The sequence below is a fragment of the Lutra lutra genome, chromosome 6 (genome assembly GCF_902655055.1).
Source record: "Lutra lutra chromosome 6, mLutLut1.2, whole genome shotgun sequence".
Classification (NCBI taxonomy): Eukaryota; Metazoa; Chordata; class Mammalia; order Carnivora; family Mustelidae; genus Lutra; species Lutra lutra.
Genome location: NC_062283.1, coordinates 42,796,683 through 42,816,356, shown reverse-complemented (window position 1 = coordinate 42,816,356; position 19,674 = coordinate 42,796,683).

Here is a 19,674-nt window from a genome sequence, read left to right as displayed (position 1 = left end):
AAACACAAATATTCACAATCCATGTATCAGAAAAAGATTTATATTTAGACAGTAAACTAATATTAATAACTAATTAATACTAATATTAATAAGGAAAATAACTCAAACACTTGAACAGGCTTTACAAATGATGATATATGATGAATGATGATATATGAATGAATAATTAATTATGAAAATTTCATTAATATCATTAGTCATTAGATAAATACAAATTAATACAGCAATGTGATAACAATATGCAGCAACAACAACTGTAACACCTAAAATTAAGAACACAACAACAACAACAAAATCCTGAAAATTCCAAATGTTAGCAAGGATGTGTGGCAACTGAAACTCTTATAATACACTGAAGGAAATATGACTGAAGTGTAAAATGGTATAACCACTTTGGATAAATTTTTACATATTAACAAATTTTAAATTAGATTTATGATCTTACAACTACCTATGATTTAGCAATTGCATATCTAGGAAATATCCAAGATAAATAGATACATACATAAAGAAAGAAATGTTTATGGGAGCTTCTTTCATAATGGTCCCAAACTGGAAGCAGTCAAATGTCTGTCAACAAGAACATAGATTTAGAAATTATAGTATGTTCATATTATAGTAGTATTTATAGACTACTAATAAGTTATCTATCCATCCATTATCTATCATCTATCTACCTGTCTCTAATATCTTCTACTTACCTATCATCTGTCTACCTATCTATCATCTGTCTCAACATGAATGAATAGATCCCAAATTTTCAAATCTACCTTAAATCTACCTTCAAATCTACCTCCATCTTTGGGGAAAGATGTTAGACGCCACAAATAAACACAGTATAATTCACTTAAATGAAAATCAAGAATAGGACAAACAATCTACAGAAACCAGAAAATTGATTGCCTTGAGATGAGAAGGATTTTGAATGAAAGGAGGCATAACAGAACTGTCTAGCATGGTATACATATCATCTATCTTAACCTCAGTGGTAATTATGTGATGCATATATTTGTCAAATTAATCAAGCAATATGCTAAGATTCTTCATATGTATAAAATTATATGTACATGTTTGTATATATGTATGTATATATAACATACACATATATAGCATACATCACTGAAGTATTAGTAACATATATACATGATTTACATTAAAGAAATATTTATATTACTTATATGAACATTCAAAAATAAGTTGAATAAATTAATTATTCATGTATCTTAGTTTCTTGTTTGCATCTATCTCTGAAACTTTGCTATTGACATTTTGTTAAAGTATATTTTTATGCGTGGCCTTTTCAGTTTTCATTTTTTCTTCAAAGTTTTCTGCAATTCATTTAAAGTTGTAACTTTATGTATAAATTTGAAATTGTCAACATTATTCATTGATATTTCCCTATATACCATGATTATTTTTATTGGGAAAATAGTCTCAGGGAGTAATAAGGAACCAGTACATTAAAAAAAAAATCTTTTAAATGGAGGCAGTTTTCAATTCTAATGTTTTGTATCAAATAGTGCAAATATTTTAGCAAATGACAAAATGACTTCCACACTTACTGTATTTTTGAGTCCTTGCAGATTACCTTTCTTTGAGGCATTGACTCAGGTCCTCTGAGAAGCAGACACCAAAAGACTATAGACATGTAAAAGATGTACAAAAGGAAACACTGCGAAGATGAAATAGAGGCAGCTGGAGATGAGGGGAGCCACTGGATTATGCTGTGGATGAAGGGGAGAAAGAAAGAAGAGTTGGACAGGCAGTTTCAGACCACAGTGCAGTTCTAAGAAGGTTCCAGTCAGACTGGAACCTTTTTCCTCTAGAGACAACATCCTTTGAGGTCCCTGTTGGTATAGTAAATCCATGTTCTAAAAAAGTGACTCCAAGTCAATCCAGTCTTGTTTTCTGGCTCTTATCATTAAGGATGTTCAAAATACAAAATAACAGCACATGTTAATTAATTATTACAGTTTCTTTCCTTCTTCACCAGGACCACCACCTTCCCAGCCAAGCTATGCTTTTGATTAACCACAATTACTGTCCTGAAATCCAAGATCTTGAGGTAGCGCTCATTGTTTCACAAAGCCAAGGACCCTGCAGCATCCTCCCACAGAGCGAAAGGGCTAACCTGTACTAAGACAAGATAGACCACCCTGAATGGGAAAAGCTCAGGTGGAGTAACAGAAGCAGCACACTCTGGGCCATCCATCCAGAATTCCTCATCATATGTGTTAAAAGTTCTAAATTTTTCTTCATGTGAGTCCTCTAGCATAAAAGACCCATAACAATGCTTTGAGAGACCTATGAGAAGTCATTGGAATTCTGTGATTTTACCACATCTTCAGTTTGCTGCTTAACTATGATCTACTCTTCTACTTTAGGAGGTAATGAAGTTTTCATAAGCTACCAAGGAGGCCCTCTTGGCTCACAGTTACCTGCTTGTTACTATCTCTCAGTATTCCTATACATGGAGTCAACACAATTTAACACAACCAGCCAACTCACCGGTTTGTGCAGGTTCTCTTCCTCAGCATTTTTCAATATCCCGACTCATCATTCCTGAATGGTCAACTTTATAAATAATTTATAAGGGAGAAACATATCAAGGAAATTGTCTCTGTTTATTATTATTTTAAATGATTTACCTTTATTTACTTATTTAAGAGAGAGTGAGAGCAAGACAGAGAAGAGAGTAAGAAAGCACAAGAAGGGGGAGCAGCAGAAGGAGAAGCAGAACCAGACTTCCAGCTGATGAGGGAGCCCGACTCTGGGCTCAAACCCAGGACCCTGGGATCATGACCTGAGCCAAAGGCAGACCCTTAACTGACTGAGCCACCCAATTGCCCCGAACAGTTTGCCATTTTGGATGCTACACCAAATATATGCTTATTTCACTCCAGAGCAAATTATAAAATTATCCAATTCAAAATAAAAGCTGTATCAAAATTTTCTTCTAACAATTTGAGAAATCCCAAGCCAAATTATAAAATTTTAAAAATTAAATTTGATGTTCTCATAATTTAATTTTCTCTATTATGGCCTTAATTTTTAAGGAACAATTTTAATATCTTCTTGTTTGCAAACTTTTATTTCATTAATGTAATTAATGTAATTAATTCAGTAAGTTCTGGAAGCCTAAACAGAAAACATGTTCTAATATGCTAATGCATCTTTTGTATTTACATCTGTTTTGCCACAAAATTTTGTAATTTAGTGATTCAATACATGTGAGTTTGCAAATTTGATGATTATAGCATATACATTTTTTTAAATTAGGTAGGTTCTACCCCCAAGGTGGGGCTTGAACTCCTGACCCTAAGATCAAAAGTCACATGCTCCACCAACTGAGCCAAACAGACACCCCTAAAGTAACTATTTTCTCATCAAAGTTGTTTCGGATACAATTTTCATAACATGGCCCAAATACATTCCTGGTCCATAAGTTTCTTATAAAGAACTTGTATTAATCAGGATGCTGTGGTCTCCCAAAACTTATATTTCTCATATTCATACCATCTACAATAACAACAAAACAATGTTATTTTAGATATCGGATGTTTTAAATGAATTTACAATTGCATTTACATCAGTATCAGATGTTTATTAACAAGCTTTCCAAGTTTTGCTTTGATTCTTCAAATCTGAGGTAAAATTCAAACAAATCATTGCCTAGATGTCTTCCTTTTCCAGAACTGATGTACACATATATTAGACTGTTTTCTGTTGTCCTTATTTTCTTAAATTTTGTTTTCACTCTTTTTTCCTTTTAGCTGTTTTAACTCATACCCATACTTGATTAATATATTGGAATTTGTTGATATTCCTTAATGAACTCTTATTTTTGTATTCTCTTGTAGAAAACTGGCCAATTTATACATTAAAATAATTACAAATCTTCATGTTTCTCATTTGTAAATATCCAAACAACAGTGTGTATATTTTTTTTTCGCCTTCATACCCACATCTTTTTTGCCTAAGGATATAAGAAAAGATTTCCTCATCAATCAATACACAGTAAACAGAATTTGTGTCGTACTGAGTAAACAATCCTAAGTGTACTATGATAACTTGTCAGAGGAAGAAATGATAGTGAATAAATGTCATAGCAATCTACTGCAGAGACTACTGCAATCTACTACTACTCAACACTCTGTAAAGAAACCCATAACCATTACTTTTAGCTTGGCTTCATCTGGACCTATGGCTCAGTGCCTTTTTAACCACAGTGAGATGAAGCCTTTCTCTTTGATAACCACATTCTGGAAGATAAACCAGTGTGGGCTGGTCTAGGAAGAGTGAGTTCACTGTTTTCACTATTACAAGCCCCAGAGGTGGGGTTTCTGGACTTAGAAACTTCAAAAGACAGTAAGTAGAGAATTAAGGAAAACATCAAGTTAAAGTACCTATAGTACCAAGATTTATCTAAATTGTTCATTTTTATAAGTAAGTTAATATTTATATGAATATTATTCTGAATATCACAATTATAAGCATTTTAAATTACGGTTATTATTTTTTTTTAATTTTTTTATTTTTTCAGCATAACAGTATTCATTATTTTTGCACCACACCCAGTGCTCCATGCAATAAATTACGGTTATTTTTGTCAAGACAACTCTTAGTCAGAAAGAGATCAGTCAAGACCAAGAAGAGAGAGTACCCCTTTCTTCCACTGTCAAGATATATATGGAATTTGCATAAACCTCTCTTTACTCCAGCTAAGAAGAAACACCAGCAGGAGGAATTCAGGTTTTGCATTAAAACACCTTGAGGTAGGGACACCTGGGTGGCTCAGTTGGTTAAGCAGCTGCCTTCAGCTCAGGTCATGATCCCAGGGTCCTGGGATCTAGTCCAGCATTGGACTCCTTGCTCAACAGGGAGCCTGCTTCTCTCTCTGCCTCTGCCTGCCACTCTGCCTGCTTGTGCACTCTCTCTCTCTCTCTGAAAAATAAATAAATAAAATCTTTAAAAAATATATATCAAGGGCTGAGGAATCATGGAATGTGATTTACTCTACAATGAAGTGAGCTGCGTTGTCTTTACACATCCAAAAGAAAGAAGGCTTGCAGTCAAAAACGAATATTAAAAAATAAAGCTATGTTTCTTTGTACAGTTTTTGTAACTGTGAAAATCTGTTCTTATTGTAAGAGATCAACTCCTTTTAAATCTAAGGTATTATAGATTGCAAAATTATACGTCAATTTAATCACTACTACATTGAATGTAACATGGCTCATAATAGGTATCTCAACATGAAAAGTAGAGGCTTAGAAGTGAGGAAACATGTCATTGCTCTGAAGATCTAAAATATATCATAAATCATAGAAGAGGAAATTTATCTTTTTTTTTTTCATTTATTTGTCAGAGGAAGAGAAAGAGCACAAGCAGGAAGAGCAGCAGGCAGAGGGAGAAACAGGCTCCCCACCAAGCAGGAAGGCTGATGTGGGGCTCCACCCAGGACCCCGGGATCATGACCTGATTTGAAGGCAGACGCTCAACTGACTGAACCTTCCAGGCACCCCAAAGAGGAAATTTATCTTTAAAAAACTAAAGCTATTATTATCATTATCATCTAAGTGAGGGGTAGTCATAGCAATATCCTCATTAAGCCTAACACATTGTAGTAAATATACTTAGGAAGTTTCCTATGTATCAATTCCTTTATCTCAGAAGCAATCTGACACTAGTTAATATTAAAACCACATTAAAAAGCAGTAGAAGTTTTCCCCTTTATTTCCCCCATTACTCTAACCACCGCAGAATTGGATTCTGTAACCCATCATTTCACTGATTCATTTTTTCATTAACTGAACATGATCATGTGCTTAATGATTTATATATGCTGTTGTTTCATTAATTCTTTCATTTATCTTAGTTCGGAGATGAGGGAATGAGACTTAGCAGATTTAAGGATTTTATCCAAGGATCAGCAGGTAGTGAATAACCTTTATCTATTATATTCAAAATCTATACTGATTGCATTATACTACAATCTTTTGCTTTCATGTCTCTTTCTTAAGGGCAAAATTCAGATTACCAACAGGCAGCAAATATCTACGCTGAAGTAGCCCTGCTCACTTAATTTACACCACCATATATATATATATATATTTTTGCCATATACAGAAGTTTGTAATATATCTGCGTATTCAAGACCATATATTATGACATGATACAGAATGAAAATAAAATCCTGTGCCAGAGATTTGAAATGACATATAAATGTTCAGCTTCTAAAAAATCGCTGATTAAAGTAATTACACTAAGCTACACTTTTTAATTTCACACAAATGTAAAGTGGAAGAAAAGATGAAATATTCAAATTATTTGAATTAAACCCCAAATGAATTGACATTCCCAGTTCACTTTAAATGTAATTGATCCATTTGGTATCTCCCTATACTAACACTGGAATATTTGGAAGTCATAGAAATCAACATTACCAATTTCCTTTCCTGGAGAAATTTGTAATATACTTACACATGACTTCCTCCTTCCTGGCCGCCCTCCCCAATAGCAAAATTCCTTACAGTGCACTTAGTTAAAGCTAATAGGCCCATCATGCCACCGCATGCACTTACTCACTTATGCAGTTACATGATTACCTACGCCTTCCCAATGAAACTTTGAATCATTCTGTGTCAACAGATTTATCTCAGTTGCTTAGTATTGTTTTGCTGAAAACTTCCACCTGCAATTTCCTTGACCATTTTGTTTTACACACTCCATTGTTTAAATTGCATCTATTAACCCCAAATAGATTTCCTTAAAAAAAAAAAATGCTCAAAGTCCCAGAACTGCTTTTTAATTGTTGCATGCCTTGGTCTTGCTACTAATTACTCCACATATTCCAGTCCTCTAATTATCTTTAAATCCAGGTGTTCTTTTTTTTTTTTAAAGATTTTATTTATTTATTTGACAGACAGAGATTACAAGCAGGCAGAGAGACAGTCAGAGAGAGGAGGAAGCAGGCTCCCTGCTGAGCAGAGAGCCCGATGTGGGGCTCGATCCCAGGACCCTGGGATCATGACCCGAGCCGAAGGCAGAGGCTTTAACCCACTGAGCCACCCAGGCGCCCCATAAATCCAGGTGTTCTTAAACTAAGGTCAATTTTTTGGTTTAAGGGGTTTATAAAATCCATGAATTCCCTTATATAGTAATTTTTTAATATATGCATTTTACCAGTCCTGATTTTGCCACAGATGCCAGGGATTGTCACCACAGCATGTTCCACCACTCGTGAGGCTTTCATTGCTATCAAAATGAGGTGTAGTTAAGTTCCCAAATCCTGTATTGAAGGTCTGCTTTCCTGCGCCTCTCTTTGCACAAATTTTCTTAGCCTGATTCTGGCAACTAGCAGAGTCAAAGCAGAGATCTAAGCTGTTGCTATTACATTAAGACCAAACTGCAGAAATCAAGGTTGAGAAACAAGGGGAGTGTAACCTCCATCATTTTATGTGAGTTCCATGTCAACATGACTGTCCATTCTTACACATCTGCCTCTTCATTTCCTGACCTTTTTGTATCAGTAGCCTTCTCTCCACTGTGGGGCAGTGATCGCTTTCCATGTCTTTACCGTAGGTCCCAGGATTGTTTAGGTGGAATCCAGAACTTATGTCAGACTTCCAAAGCTACTTTAAAACAAAAATTATAAGAACTCGTTAGATCTTTGTTGTTCAATACAATGGCTACTAACCACATATAGCTCTTCAAATTTTAGTTTAAATTAAATAAAATGTAAAGTCAATCCCCCTTCTTTAATCACTATAGATATATTCTAAGTTCCTAATAGCTACATATAGTTATTTCCATCATTGTGAAACATTCTATTGGGTAGCATTTCTCTCTGTAGATCATGTAGCTATATTAAGTCCTAAAATTATATGTCTTCTGACCACATTCTTTATCCTTTGATTTTCATTTGTCTTAATACCAAATTGTATCTTATATTTTATCATGAATTCAGATTCCGAACTCCTGCTAATACTTTTAATCTTCTACACTTCACATGATTTCACATACTTCCCAATCTAGACTTAAGTTTGTGATCAGTAACTCTACCTCCAGTTGGTGTCATTTATTTATTCTCACGTATCTTACCAACTTTCAATACTGAATTAATTTTTTAATTAATTCAATCCTTTCACCAATATTTATCAACAGCCTACTCTGGATTTAACAATAAACTCATCAAGAATACAGTGGCAATAAGACAGATGAGATCCTCATTCTCATAGACTTTACTAATAAATGGAAAATGTAAATATAGAAATAAATGACCAAGAGAAATATGTCAGTTGATAAACCACATTATGATACCTGCACTAAAAAGACACAACTGAATTTACTACTTTTGAAGAAAGCTATAGTAATCAGTCACAGTGTCTTTCAGCATACCACAGTATGATCTTAGTGCAGTATTAAGAAGAAACATAAATTCAGTGGTTAGAAGTCTTTTATACCTGATGAATCAACATCCTCTGTAGAAATGTGGTTCTTCAGACGAGATGGTTGTTGAGCGGTTGCCACTTAGAGGTGAGATTATAAAACGTAATCCATTCTTGACTGGCTTGCTTTCTGAAGCAAGCGGCTAACACTCTTGGTTATCTTACCCAAGAATGATGACTGAAAGGAGTTGTCACTGAATGATTAAACAGATTCTGATGACCACTTGTCATAATGAATGCAATCAGTCTTTCCCTAAAGTTGTGGGAACTTTTACATTCTCAGACAAAGGAAAGAGCAGAGTGATAATGATTGTTGCGAGACAATTCTCTGTTGGTTTCCTACATTTCAGCAAATCTGAGCAGATTTTGAAAGCTTTTGTCTCAGACTATCTTTTCAAAACTACATAGGAAGCAGACATGGGAAACAGAATGTCTTTCTCCAGGGTAGATGGCAGATTTCTTTGCTGTTCAAAATAATAAAGGTAGTAACTCCCTCTAGGCCAGGGTTTGGGCAGACTTGAATGTGATGCCTTCAAAATACTAGGGTTCTGGGACGCCTGGGTGGCTCAGTTGGTTAAGCAGCTGCCTTCGGCTCAGGTCATGATCCCAGCGTCCTGGGATCGAGTCCCACATCGGGCTCCTTGCTCATCAGGGAGCCTGCTTCTCCCTCTGCCTCCGCCTGCCATTCTGTCTGCCTGTGCTTGCTCTCTCTCCCTCTCTCTCTCTGACAAATAAATAAATAAAATCTTTAAAAAAAAAATACTAGGGTTCTTATGATTGATTTCTTCGGCTACTATGCAAATTTACTGCTTATGTGAAATCCACCTGGGACACCTCACATTGCTCCCATGGAACAGAAGGGTCATGGGAGACAAATGTAAACATAAAGTTTATGCTGCTTGATGTGAAATAATAACGTCTTTTGTTTCTCACCCAAGGGTTTCTTGTCTTCTGCTAACAACCAGGAAGCTGCGGTAGGCTTATTTATTAGCTTACTAGTATGGCAAAACCTCTGATCATTCCTAATTTTTGATATTAAGACTATGTGGTCCGGGAGAGGAGAATATACCCTAGGTGCGGCTTATAGATCAATGTGATATTTAAACTGTTACTTGGGGGAGACCTAGGTAGTTCTTGGTCAAGTATCTGACTCTGACTCAGGTCAGGATCACAGGGTCTTAGGATCAAGCCCCGTGTCGGGCTCCCTGCTCAGACAGGAGCCTGTTTCTCCCTCTCACCCCTGTTTGTGTTCTCTCTCCCTATATCTGTCTCTCTTGTTCTCAAAGAAATAAATAAAATCTTTAATAAATAAACTGTTACTTGAATCTATCTTCTGCCTAATTACTCACTCATGAATAAAAGTTACAATTAAAAAAAAAAAAAAGACAACATCTGTTCATCGGCTAACCATGAATTTAAATCTAGGGATTACTTCCTTCTAGTCAGTTCCCTATCTCTTTTCCTGCTCAGTTTCCTAATTCAAAAACATATAGTTTTCCAAGAGAACTTTATCAAAAGCTGGTGTCTAACTTTCTATCTCAGTGAAAAATAAAAATAGCTATTGTGGTACTACTGATGTTTGGGGAAAAAAGAGGATACTTGTGGTTGTATAAGTATTAATTATTTAACTTGACTCTACTGGTACATTAAATAAATATATTTGAAAATAATTGCTGTATTTTCCATGAGTAACTGTAAAGTAAAATATAACAAATATATCTAGAAGTACTTAATTGTAAATGAAATAAAATCTTGAAAGCAATAAACAACAGGTGTTGAATCAAATATAATTTCAAGACAAAAAGGGTGGAAAAACTGGACACAAATACTAGTGAATCACTTAAGCTATATCATCTTACTCAAATTAAAAACCTCAATTTTTTCCATTTCTAAAATTGAGATGATAATAGTATTTACTTAATGCACTAATGAGTTAAAGTATCCTGTACTGGGGTGCCTGGGTGGCTCTGGGATCAAGCTCCCTGCTCAAAGGAGATCCTGTTTCTCCCTCTCCCTCTGCCCTTCCACCATGCTCATGTGCACACTCTTTCTCTCTCTCTCAAATAAATAAATAAAATCTTTAACAAAATAATAAAATATCCCATACTAATAAAATATCTCACAGTAAGCATTCAAAATGATAGCTCTTAACTAACATTATTTAAAAATAAAAACTGATCATGAGATGTCTGATAATAAGATGGTGTATGCTTAGTACTTCATGGAAAATAAGTATTTATTTTTAGTTTGAGAAAGGCTGACAATGTCCAAATCAAAGTATAACTGTTTTTTGAGGAAATGAAATATCACATTTTTGTGGTATGAGTCGGAGGTATGCAAATGTGAGAGAAAGACAAAAATGGAAGAGAGGGAGAGGAAACAGAGAGAGGAAGAGAGAAGGAGGAATAGGAAGAGAAACCAAAGTTAACACTTACAGAATTTAGGTTCACTATTAGAATCAGAAAGACTGCCTTAGTGCAGTGTCTGACATCTCCTGGACATGAAATATTTGAGAAGACACCAAATCTTTTTAACTTCCCATTTTCTCTTCTAGAGATATCTGGTTGTATGGTTGCCTGGTGTGCTTCAGTTGAAATAGTTTTGTTCTTTATATATTTATTTATAAATAGTTTTTGTTCTTTATAACATATTCTGTCCATTTTAAACATTTTATAATCATTCCATTAAACGGCATAGAATAAAAGGGTTTTTTTTGGTGTGGGAATGTGTGTGTATGAGAGAGACAGACAGACAGAGACAGGGCGAACAATATCTAAGAGGCTGCCCAGAAGGTTCATTTTCAGTAGAGTTTTATTAAGATTATTTTTAAAAAGATACAATTTGTTTAGAATCCTACCTTGGGACATACATTTACAGATACCTAGCTTTTTTTCCCTGATATAGTCTGAGAGTGTCAAAAATATTGGAGGATGTGCATAAGTAAGTATACTGTGGGCATCTCATTGTATAGTCTTAAGTGAGAAGAGAGAATGTATTTCCAGTGCAAGAAGTTTTTATGATTCCAACTTCTTAATAGATACTTATATTATCATGAATATTTTACAATGTCAGCGTCTCAATGTCATCTATATTACTATTTCTTTGACATAGCATATGCCATACTCCTGCTACTTGGAACTTCTTTTTAAAATGTCTAATGAAATATTCATTCAGTTTCACATTTTAGAAAAGATCACAGTAGGTAACCTTAACATAAAATACATTGAGTTTTATAAAGTTTCTGTTGTACTTCAAGAATCTCCAATTAATTATGAGATAGGTCTAAGTTGGGCCAGAGATCTGGGCAGCAAATGTGATATCCTTCAGTCACCCCACACTCGAACACACTGAAAAACCTCTAACAGAAGAAGACCATTTATTGGTACATTGCTACATCAGGATGGTGTAGTAAAAAAATGTAGATTTAACATTAGATTATATTAGACCTGTTACCGAATTTTTCTCAATTTTAAAAACAGCATGGGCTTGAGAATTGAGTTCAACTGCTCAGAAACATCAAGTTTTTCACCGGGAAATGGGAATCTGAACACTCTCTTTTCAAAGTTTTTATGCAGATTTATTCATTCTTTGAAAGAGCAAATATTGATTCAGTGTCTTCTATTTTCCGTGCATAAACAGCATGAAGACCCTGTCTTCACCATGCTTATATTCCAGTAGGGGAAATAGAAAATAAACCTATACATGTATTATATGCTAACAGCTATTGATGAGAGCTATGGATAAGAATTAACAGGGCAACAGGACACAGAGTGGTAGGAGAGGCTAATTCAGATCGAGTAGTGAGTAAATAACTCTCAATGGAATAAGGTGAATAAACTATGCAGTAGCTATCAGCCTTATCATCATTGTAAGCGATAACATATTATACATTTTAGCATGTACAATTGGAAAAAAATTCAGAGAAGCCAAATATTTTTAAATATGAGACTAGCTGAATGTGATTGACTTAAATTACCTCTCTTTCTTCTCACCTAACTTATTCATGTTTTAATGTTTCTTATTGTTAACCTATTTTTAAGAAACATTAAACAATAATAATGGTTATCAAAGGAAAGATTTTGCTCCATACTTGCTACACCATTGCCAAACACCATAACTTTTAATAGGTGATCAATAATATTTTTGTTTTGACAATTATACTTAATTTAGAGAACCTAGAAGTCTATAATAAAATAACATAATAATAAATTGAAATAAAAATAATGAATTTGTGAAAATAAAATAATTAAAATTAATTACTAAATTAAATTTAAATTATTATTTAAATAAGGAACCAAATTAAATAAGCACCCAAAAAATAATCAAAATGTTGTATAAAAATTACACAGATACCGTCTAGAAGATTTTCCAATTTACAAGAAAGACGTAAAACACAAATAGGTAGGAAAATTGCTGCTAAACATCACAGAATTGTTTGAGGAAACACTTGAATTAAGAAGTGTGGAATAAATAGCATTTCTATACTAAAATTATACTAAATTTTGGCAGGTGGTAATGCTTAAGTCTCAGCTTGTCTTGCCCAGCTACCACCATTAAAGCAGAGGTTGTGACAAGAATTTAGATGCATATGGAACATGAGCAAGGATGAGAATCTGATAAAAAGAGTGCATAATCCAGCTACTTCTAAGGGAAACTAGGGCTCAGTCCACTTGAGATTTTAAAAGAGCATATGGGATGCTTTTCAAACTATCCATCTGAGAAAAGAAAATGAAAAGAAAAGAAACAGAAAAGATTATGTTGAGGAAAATAAGTAAAAATAAAAGCTCTATTTAAAAATAAAGAAAGGCTTTGGTAATATTCATTTATATTTTAGAGTAAAGTGATTTGATGTATTATCTCGCATTTTAACTTAAGCTATTTTTTAACTGTCTTTTAAAGAAACTTCAAACAATAATAAAATGATAAAAATATTTTGCAGATCATATAGCTAAAGGCCCACTGAATCATACTTTAACTCTTCTCCAGTGTGCTTCTATTATGTAACCACTTTGAGATGAGGCAGTGTAAACCTATTAACATTAAATAAAAACCCTATTCGTTCCTTGGTTCTTCTTTCCTTTCTTTGCGTTTTTAGTTCCAAAATAAACTTACATTCAAATAAATCCTTGCTAAGTGTCTATTTTGATTCTGGCAGTGGGGGAACCCACATAAAAACATATATATCACTACATAGCCAATTTAAGGCCAAAACCACTATGATTCCAAAAGAAATAGTGTGTGCATACCTATGCCTCACTTCTATGTAATTTTCTATCATCAGGTTAATATAATATAAACTTTAAACTTGTTGTTCATTTCAGAACTTGGTAATTGCAGCCTAAACAAATATAAGTGCACTATAATACAAATTAATAAAGGTATAAGAAAATGTTATGTCTCAAATATTGTTACTATTTCCTATCTTAGTTTATCACATACAAAGTGACAAGATTTTGATTCTAGAATCCTGATTGCAGGGGAAAAGCAACCAACAAGATGCAAATTACTAGTCAATAAATGTATATTTAAAAAAAAAACAGGTACACTATCTTAAAATAATTTTATATTTTTATAGTTTAAATACTGCTTGAGCTATAAGAAAATTAGCACGTTGTGAAACTGACATTTCAGTCTAGTACTTAGTATGATAGTTTAATTTGATAGTATAATTCTCCAAATTCTTTGCAGTGATGAAAAGAAATCACACCTCTTCTTACTCTTACTTCAAGGGTTGTTTTTGTTTTTGTTTTTCCTAGAGAACATATTACAGAAACATCAGTGTATAAGATTTATAAGATTCTTTCTATTTTTTAAAGTTTACTAATCTAGGGGCACCTGGTTGGCTCAGTCAGTAGAATGTGTGACTCTTGATTTGGGGTTGTGAGTTCAAGCCAACATTAGGTGTAGGGATTGCTTAAAAATAAGATTAAAATAAAAGTCTCCTAATATAGATTTTTCCAAGCTCTGTTATATCATGTTAAGTTATTCCAGTCAGAATTTTCCTAGTCTCTTCTGTTTCCAATTTAGCTTTTATAAGTAACCATAACATGCTAATATACATTTGAATATATATATATTTTTAAATATAAGTACTTTATTCCTTCATGAGTCTAGCTGGTAAAAATCCACACTTTCATTTATGTTATTTTCTGATTTTGTGATAACATATTTTTTACACTTAAAATTTTAATGCCCTTTTCAGAATATTATTACAACTGAAGCTTGACAGAAAATTCACTCCCATTCAAACCAGCAATATATTATGTTGTTAAAATTGTGTTATTCAGTATCCCATGAATGTGGTTCTCAGGGATTCTACATTTCAGGAAAAACTGGAGCTTTCACTTCCCCTTTCGGAATTCCCTGAAAGGCAGTTAATATTTTTTTTTTTTTGATATGAAATACTCATCCATCATGGTTATCTACCTTCAACGTTAGTTTTTAAATCTCATTTATAATAAACATCACATTTTTTACTAGTAAAATAACTATTACCAAGAGATTATTATGATCAAAAAGAGTTATCACTTTTGGTCATTTTATAAAGTGGGTGGAGTAATAGTGCTTATTTCACTCTATCTTATAATGTATTTAATGATTTTCCTTGCCTCTAGAAAGAATAAATCTAGGAGATTATGAGTTATTTTATGGCAAGTTCTGTACTTTATTTCTCTTACCCCCCCTCAGAAACCCAGAGTCATATATAGAACTTTGCATATAATGAGGAATTGCTCCATGTGTTTAATTATTTTTTTAAAGATTTTATTTATTTATTTGTCAGAGAGAGAGAGAGAGAGAGCGAGCACAGGCAGACAGAGTGGCAGGCAGAGGCAGAGCGAGAAGCAGGCTCCCCACAGAACAAGGAGCCCGATGTGGGACTCGATCCCAGGATGCTGAGATCATGACCTGAGCCGAAGGCAGCTGTTTAAACAACTGAGCCACCCAGGCGTCTCGTGTGTGTTTAATTTTTTAAATTAATTCATAAATATGTGGGCACATGATTTTTGCCATGACTAAATAAATTAGGCAATTCCACTAATATTATAATAAAAATTGTTATACTTTCACATTCCTTGCAGATGTTGAAAAGATATCTTACACTTCATAATTTGTAGTTAGTATTTGACCTACATAAAATATATCAAACTGTGTTTGTTGGGGAAATGTAATTAAAAGCAAAAAACCTTCCTCTAAGCCAGAAAAGCCTGTCCACAAAGGTAGTAGAGAAAGAAAACACTTTTATTATTGGGTAAACAGTAAATCAGAACGTATTGCACATTAACAGCAATCTGCTAAGATAGTAAAAAATGGAAAAATTCTTACCCCTCAGTGTCACCAAGCGGATATAATCATTACATTCATGTTTTCAAAATGAACAATGACTAGTTTTTAAGTAGAAGGACTTGATATTAACACTTGTCACACATAATTCATCTTAGATCATCTGGCAATTGGGGTGACTATTTGTTTTTTTTTTTTTTTTAAGATTTTATTTATTTATTTATTTATTTGACAGACAGAAACCACAAGTAGGCAGAGAGGCAGGCAGAGAGAGAGGAGGAAGCAGGCTCCCCGCTGAGCAGAGAGCCCGATGCAGGGCTTGATCCCAGGACACTGGGATCATGACCTGAGCCGAAGGCAGAGGCTTTAACCCACTGAGCCACCCAGGCGCCCCAGGGTGACTATTTGTTCTTGCTAACTTAGCTTTATCCACAGGAGAAACAAACTTCTCATATCTGTAGGACAAGAGGTAGTTTTGCAACTTGGAGCAAGGTGTCCACCAAAATTTCTAGACTCCTCCCATAAAAACTAGGGGGCAAGAATGCTATGTCACTTGTGTTTACATTTCAGAGATGGCAACTTAGCCATTGAAAAAGACATTCCTGAGTCATGAAGTTGCCAAAGAGCCTATCTAGTCTAGTTTTCAAAAGGATTTATATTACTTTTTTTTTTTTTTTTCCTGAAGCAAAAGGGAAAGGAGAGATGTCAAGTTTTTTATTTCCAACTGGGGGAATTAAATGTCTTATTTTTACATTTTTATTTGTTGTCAAAATGTCAACACATAATGAATCACACATGAGAATACAACTGATATCATAATATGATGAAGTATAAAAGGAATAAGTTATGTTTGAAAATTATTACAAGTTTTTGAAATTTTTACTAAGAATTTTCATAAGTCACAGATTTCTTAAAATGAATAGTTTTTAGCACAAATTTAGGACATTATCTTCAGCTGCTATCATCTGACGAACCAAATTCACACATTATTATTATTATTAATAGTATTATTTTTACCAGTCAACTGGCAAATTCTAAAATTTTAATTTAAAATTACTAACATTTTCTTTGCTTATAGGAATCATATTGTAGTTCTCTTTACTTATAGATTCAGAGAAAATTTTATTTGGCTTTCATATAATAGATTTTAGACAACCAAGATATAAAATAAGCCCTATGGCGAAAAGAATAATAATGAATACTGAATCTATCTAAATATAGATATTAAGGTAAAAATATCAATATTCTGGAAATGGGATATATGATAAATATTGAGATTGTACAATATTAATATAGTGTATTGTGTTTGTCTCTGTGATGCACAGAAGATGTGAAGAATTAAAGATGTGGTAATTTTCTCATCTTTATACATAGAGCCAATATATTATATCTAAGTTGGATAAAACAAGACCTGGTGATATATACATATTACTCAAGTTATAAAGCTACCCTGAAAACAGTATAAAACTTAAATTGTTACCAAACCCCATTGAAAAATTCAGAAAGATAAAATGGGACATAAGATTGGATAGAGGAGTAAATAGGCTTGTTTTTTTTATTGTGTATATATTTAGATAAGATAGGACATTTTTGGAGTTTTTAAATCAAGAAGTCAAGAATAAACACAACTTATACATTTAAAAATAACTAAAGCACTTATAAAACATTGTCTATCATTAACTGCTTTTAAATGCTTTTCAAGTGTAGGCCATCTCATTTATAAAAATCAAGGCAAACATTTTAAATAAAATACATTTTAAATAAAAAACATTTTAAATAAAATTTTAAATAAAATAAAAATAATTCAGTGCTACCCTATCAGGCTATTACTCTACAACCATTTGCTCATTTTATAAAGCAAAAACCAAATTAAAAAAAGAAATATATAATCTTAAGAGTTTCCAAATAAACAATTAACAAAATTGAAGATCAATATACATATGTGGCATGCCCTTAATATGATTGGTTAATACACAAAGGTAAAAGAAGTATACCCTTCAAAGTCTTGAACAAATTATGAATGTCCACAGTTTAACATATATGAGCAAATAAGGCAATAAAAGAGAAAATATAAATATCAAAAATAAGGAACAAAATTATCTTCAGAGAATATATTTACACATCCAAACTGAAGATAACAGCCTGAATATGTATTAGAAACAGTAAGAAAACTTATTTTTACCTAAGATCCAAAAATATTTCCTACATTAATCTTTATCCTTTGAAAACTAGCAAGCAACCAGTGTCCTTCAATAGGTAACAAAATAAACCATGGTACACTTAGATTAGGGAAAATTAATCTCAATACTTATTATGCTACTGTTTATATTTGGAGGAGGATTTGAAATTTTTAGTTTTATGTGATTTGAGGAAAAATGTTTTTATCATCAGAATTTTTAATCTCATTTTTCCAATATAAACTTGAAAAAAATGTCTATCCCCCTCTCATTTTTTTTTTTAACCTTACTTTGTCACTTTAAAAAATACAGTTATGGGGCAACTGGGTGTCTCAGTTGCTTAAGCATCAAGTCAGGTCATATCATGATCTTAGGGACCTGGGATTGAGTTCTGCCTGCACTGGGTTCCTTGCTCAGTGGGAAGTCAACTTCTCCGTCTGCCTGCCATTCACCCTGCTTGTGCATGCTCTCTCTCTCTCTGTCTCACTGACAAATAAATAAAATATTAAAAATTAATAAATAAAAATTTATTACTTAAGAAAGCAATAACATATTTATTTTATTTTCAGATCTGATCTCCTTTTTTTATAGCAGTTTAAATGTACAACTAATGTATAAATCAGACAACAATTCCCAGAATTATCCAATGATTTAAGATGAAATGGAAGCCTGGATTTTAAGTGACATGTCTGATTTTTAAAGACTGTAAACTTTGTGAATTTTAAAACAGTGTGCTGGTCAGTAAACTGTTGTCTTTAGCAATGCAACTTGTCCCCACTTGTCAAGGGACTAATATGGAAGTTCAGACCAGAGCCTATGACTATGTAATAGTAAATTAGAAGTAATGAAGAGAATTTTCAGTTTTAAGATGTTTAAGGCATAGGAAATTGGTAGATGAATTTAAGAGTGTTAAAGATAAAGTAAGACATATTTAAAACTTGTTAGAGTTTATTGAGCTTATAGAGTTTATAAAATCAGATCGGTAGCATCCAGTCTAGCAGATAAAAGGAGCTCCATGGAGCTGTACAAAACTAAAGACTTACTGGCAGAAGGGAGTAGGAACAAGGAAATTAGATTGTAAAAAATTCAGGTTGGTTATTGAAAGCTTACTTTTCTTTAGGGACAGCAGGGGTCTATCAGGCAGATGACTCAACTAGTGCTCACCAGGCAATTCTTGATTGAGTGGTTTAAGGTTCTATTTCTGGAAAAGCCTAAACTGTATTAAGTCAAGTCTAGATTGGTCACGGAAGACTTAGCATAAGCAACTCCGTTTTGGGACTTTTGTCTCGTTTTTTTAACAAATGTAAGACGAAGAGGGGATTTAAGAATATCGCTCAAGTTTCTGCCCTAGGTAACTCAGTATGTGACAACATTACTAAATAAAATTTAAAATACTCCCTCAGACAATTATATTAACTTAGCATCAAAGAGAAACAGAAACATGAATTAGAGGAAGCCATCTGGATACCAATGGGGTGTGAGTAGTCCATGGAACAGTGAAAGAAAATGAGGTCTTCAAGGAAGATTGGGTAGCATGGTCACACAAGTTAGTGACTTGGTGACTGGGAAAAGAGATGTCCAAGAGGACAGTAGAAGAGAAACTTCCATCGAGGTGACAGTGAGCACCAGGAGAGTGGTTCTTAGTGGAATAGGAGGTGCAGAACTTTAAAAATGAAACTAAGAGATTTGGTAAAATAAACCCTCTGTAACCTTGTAAACTAGACTGTAGCTGTTGAGAAATGAATGGGAAAGGGACAGATTTGAAA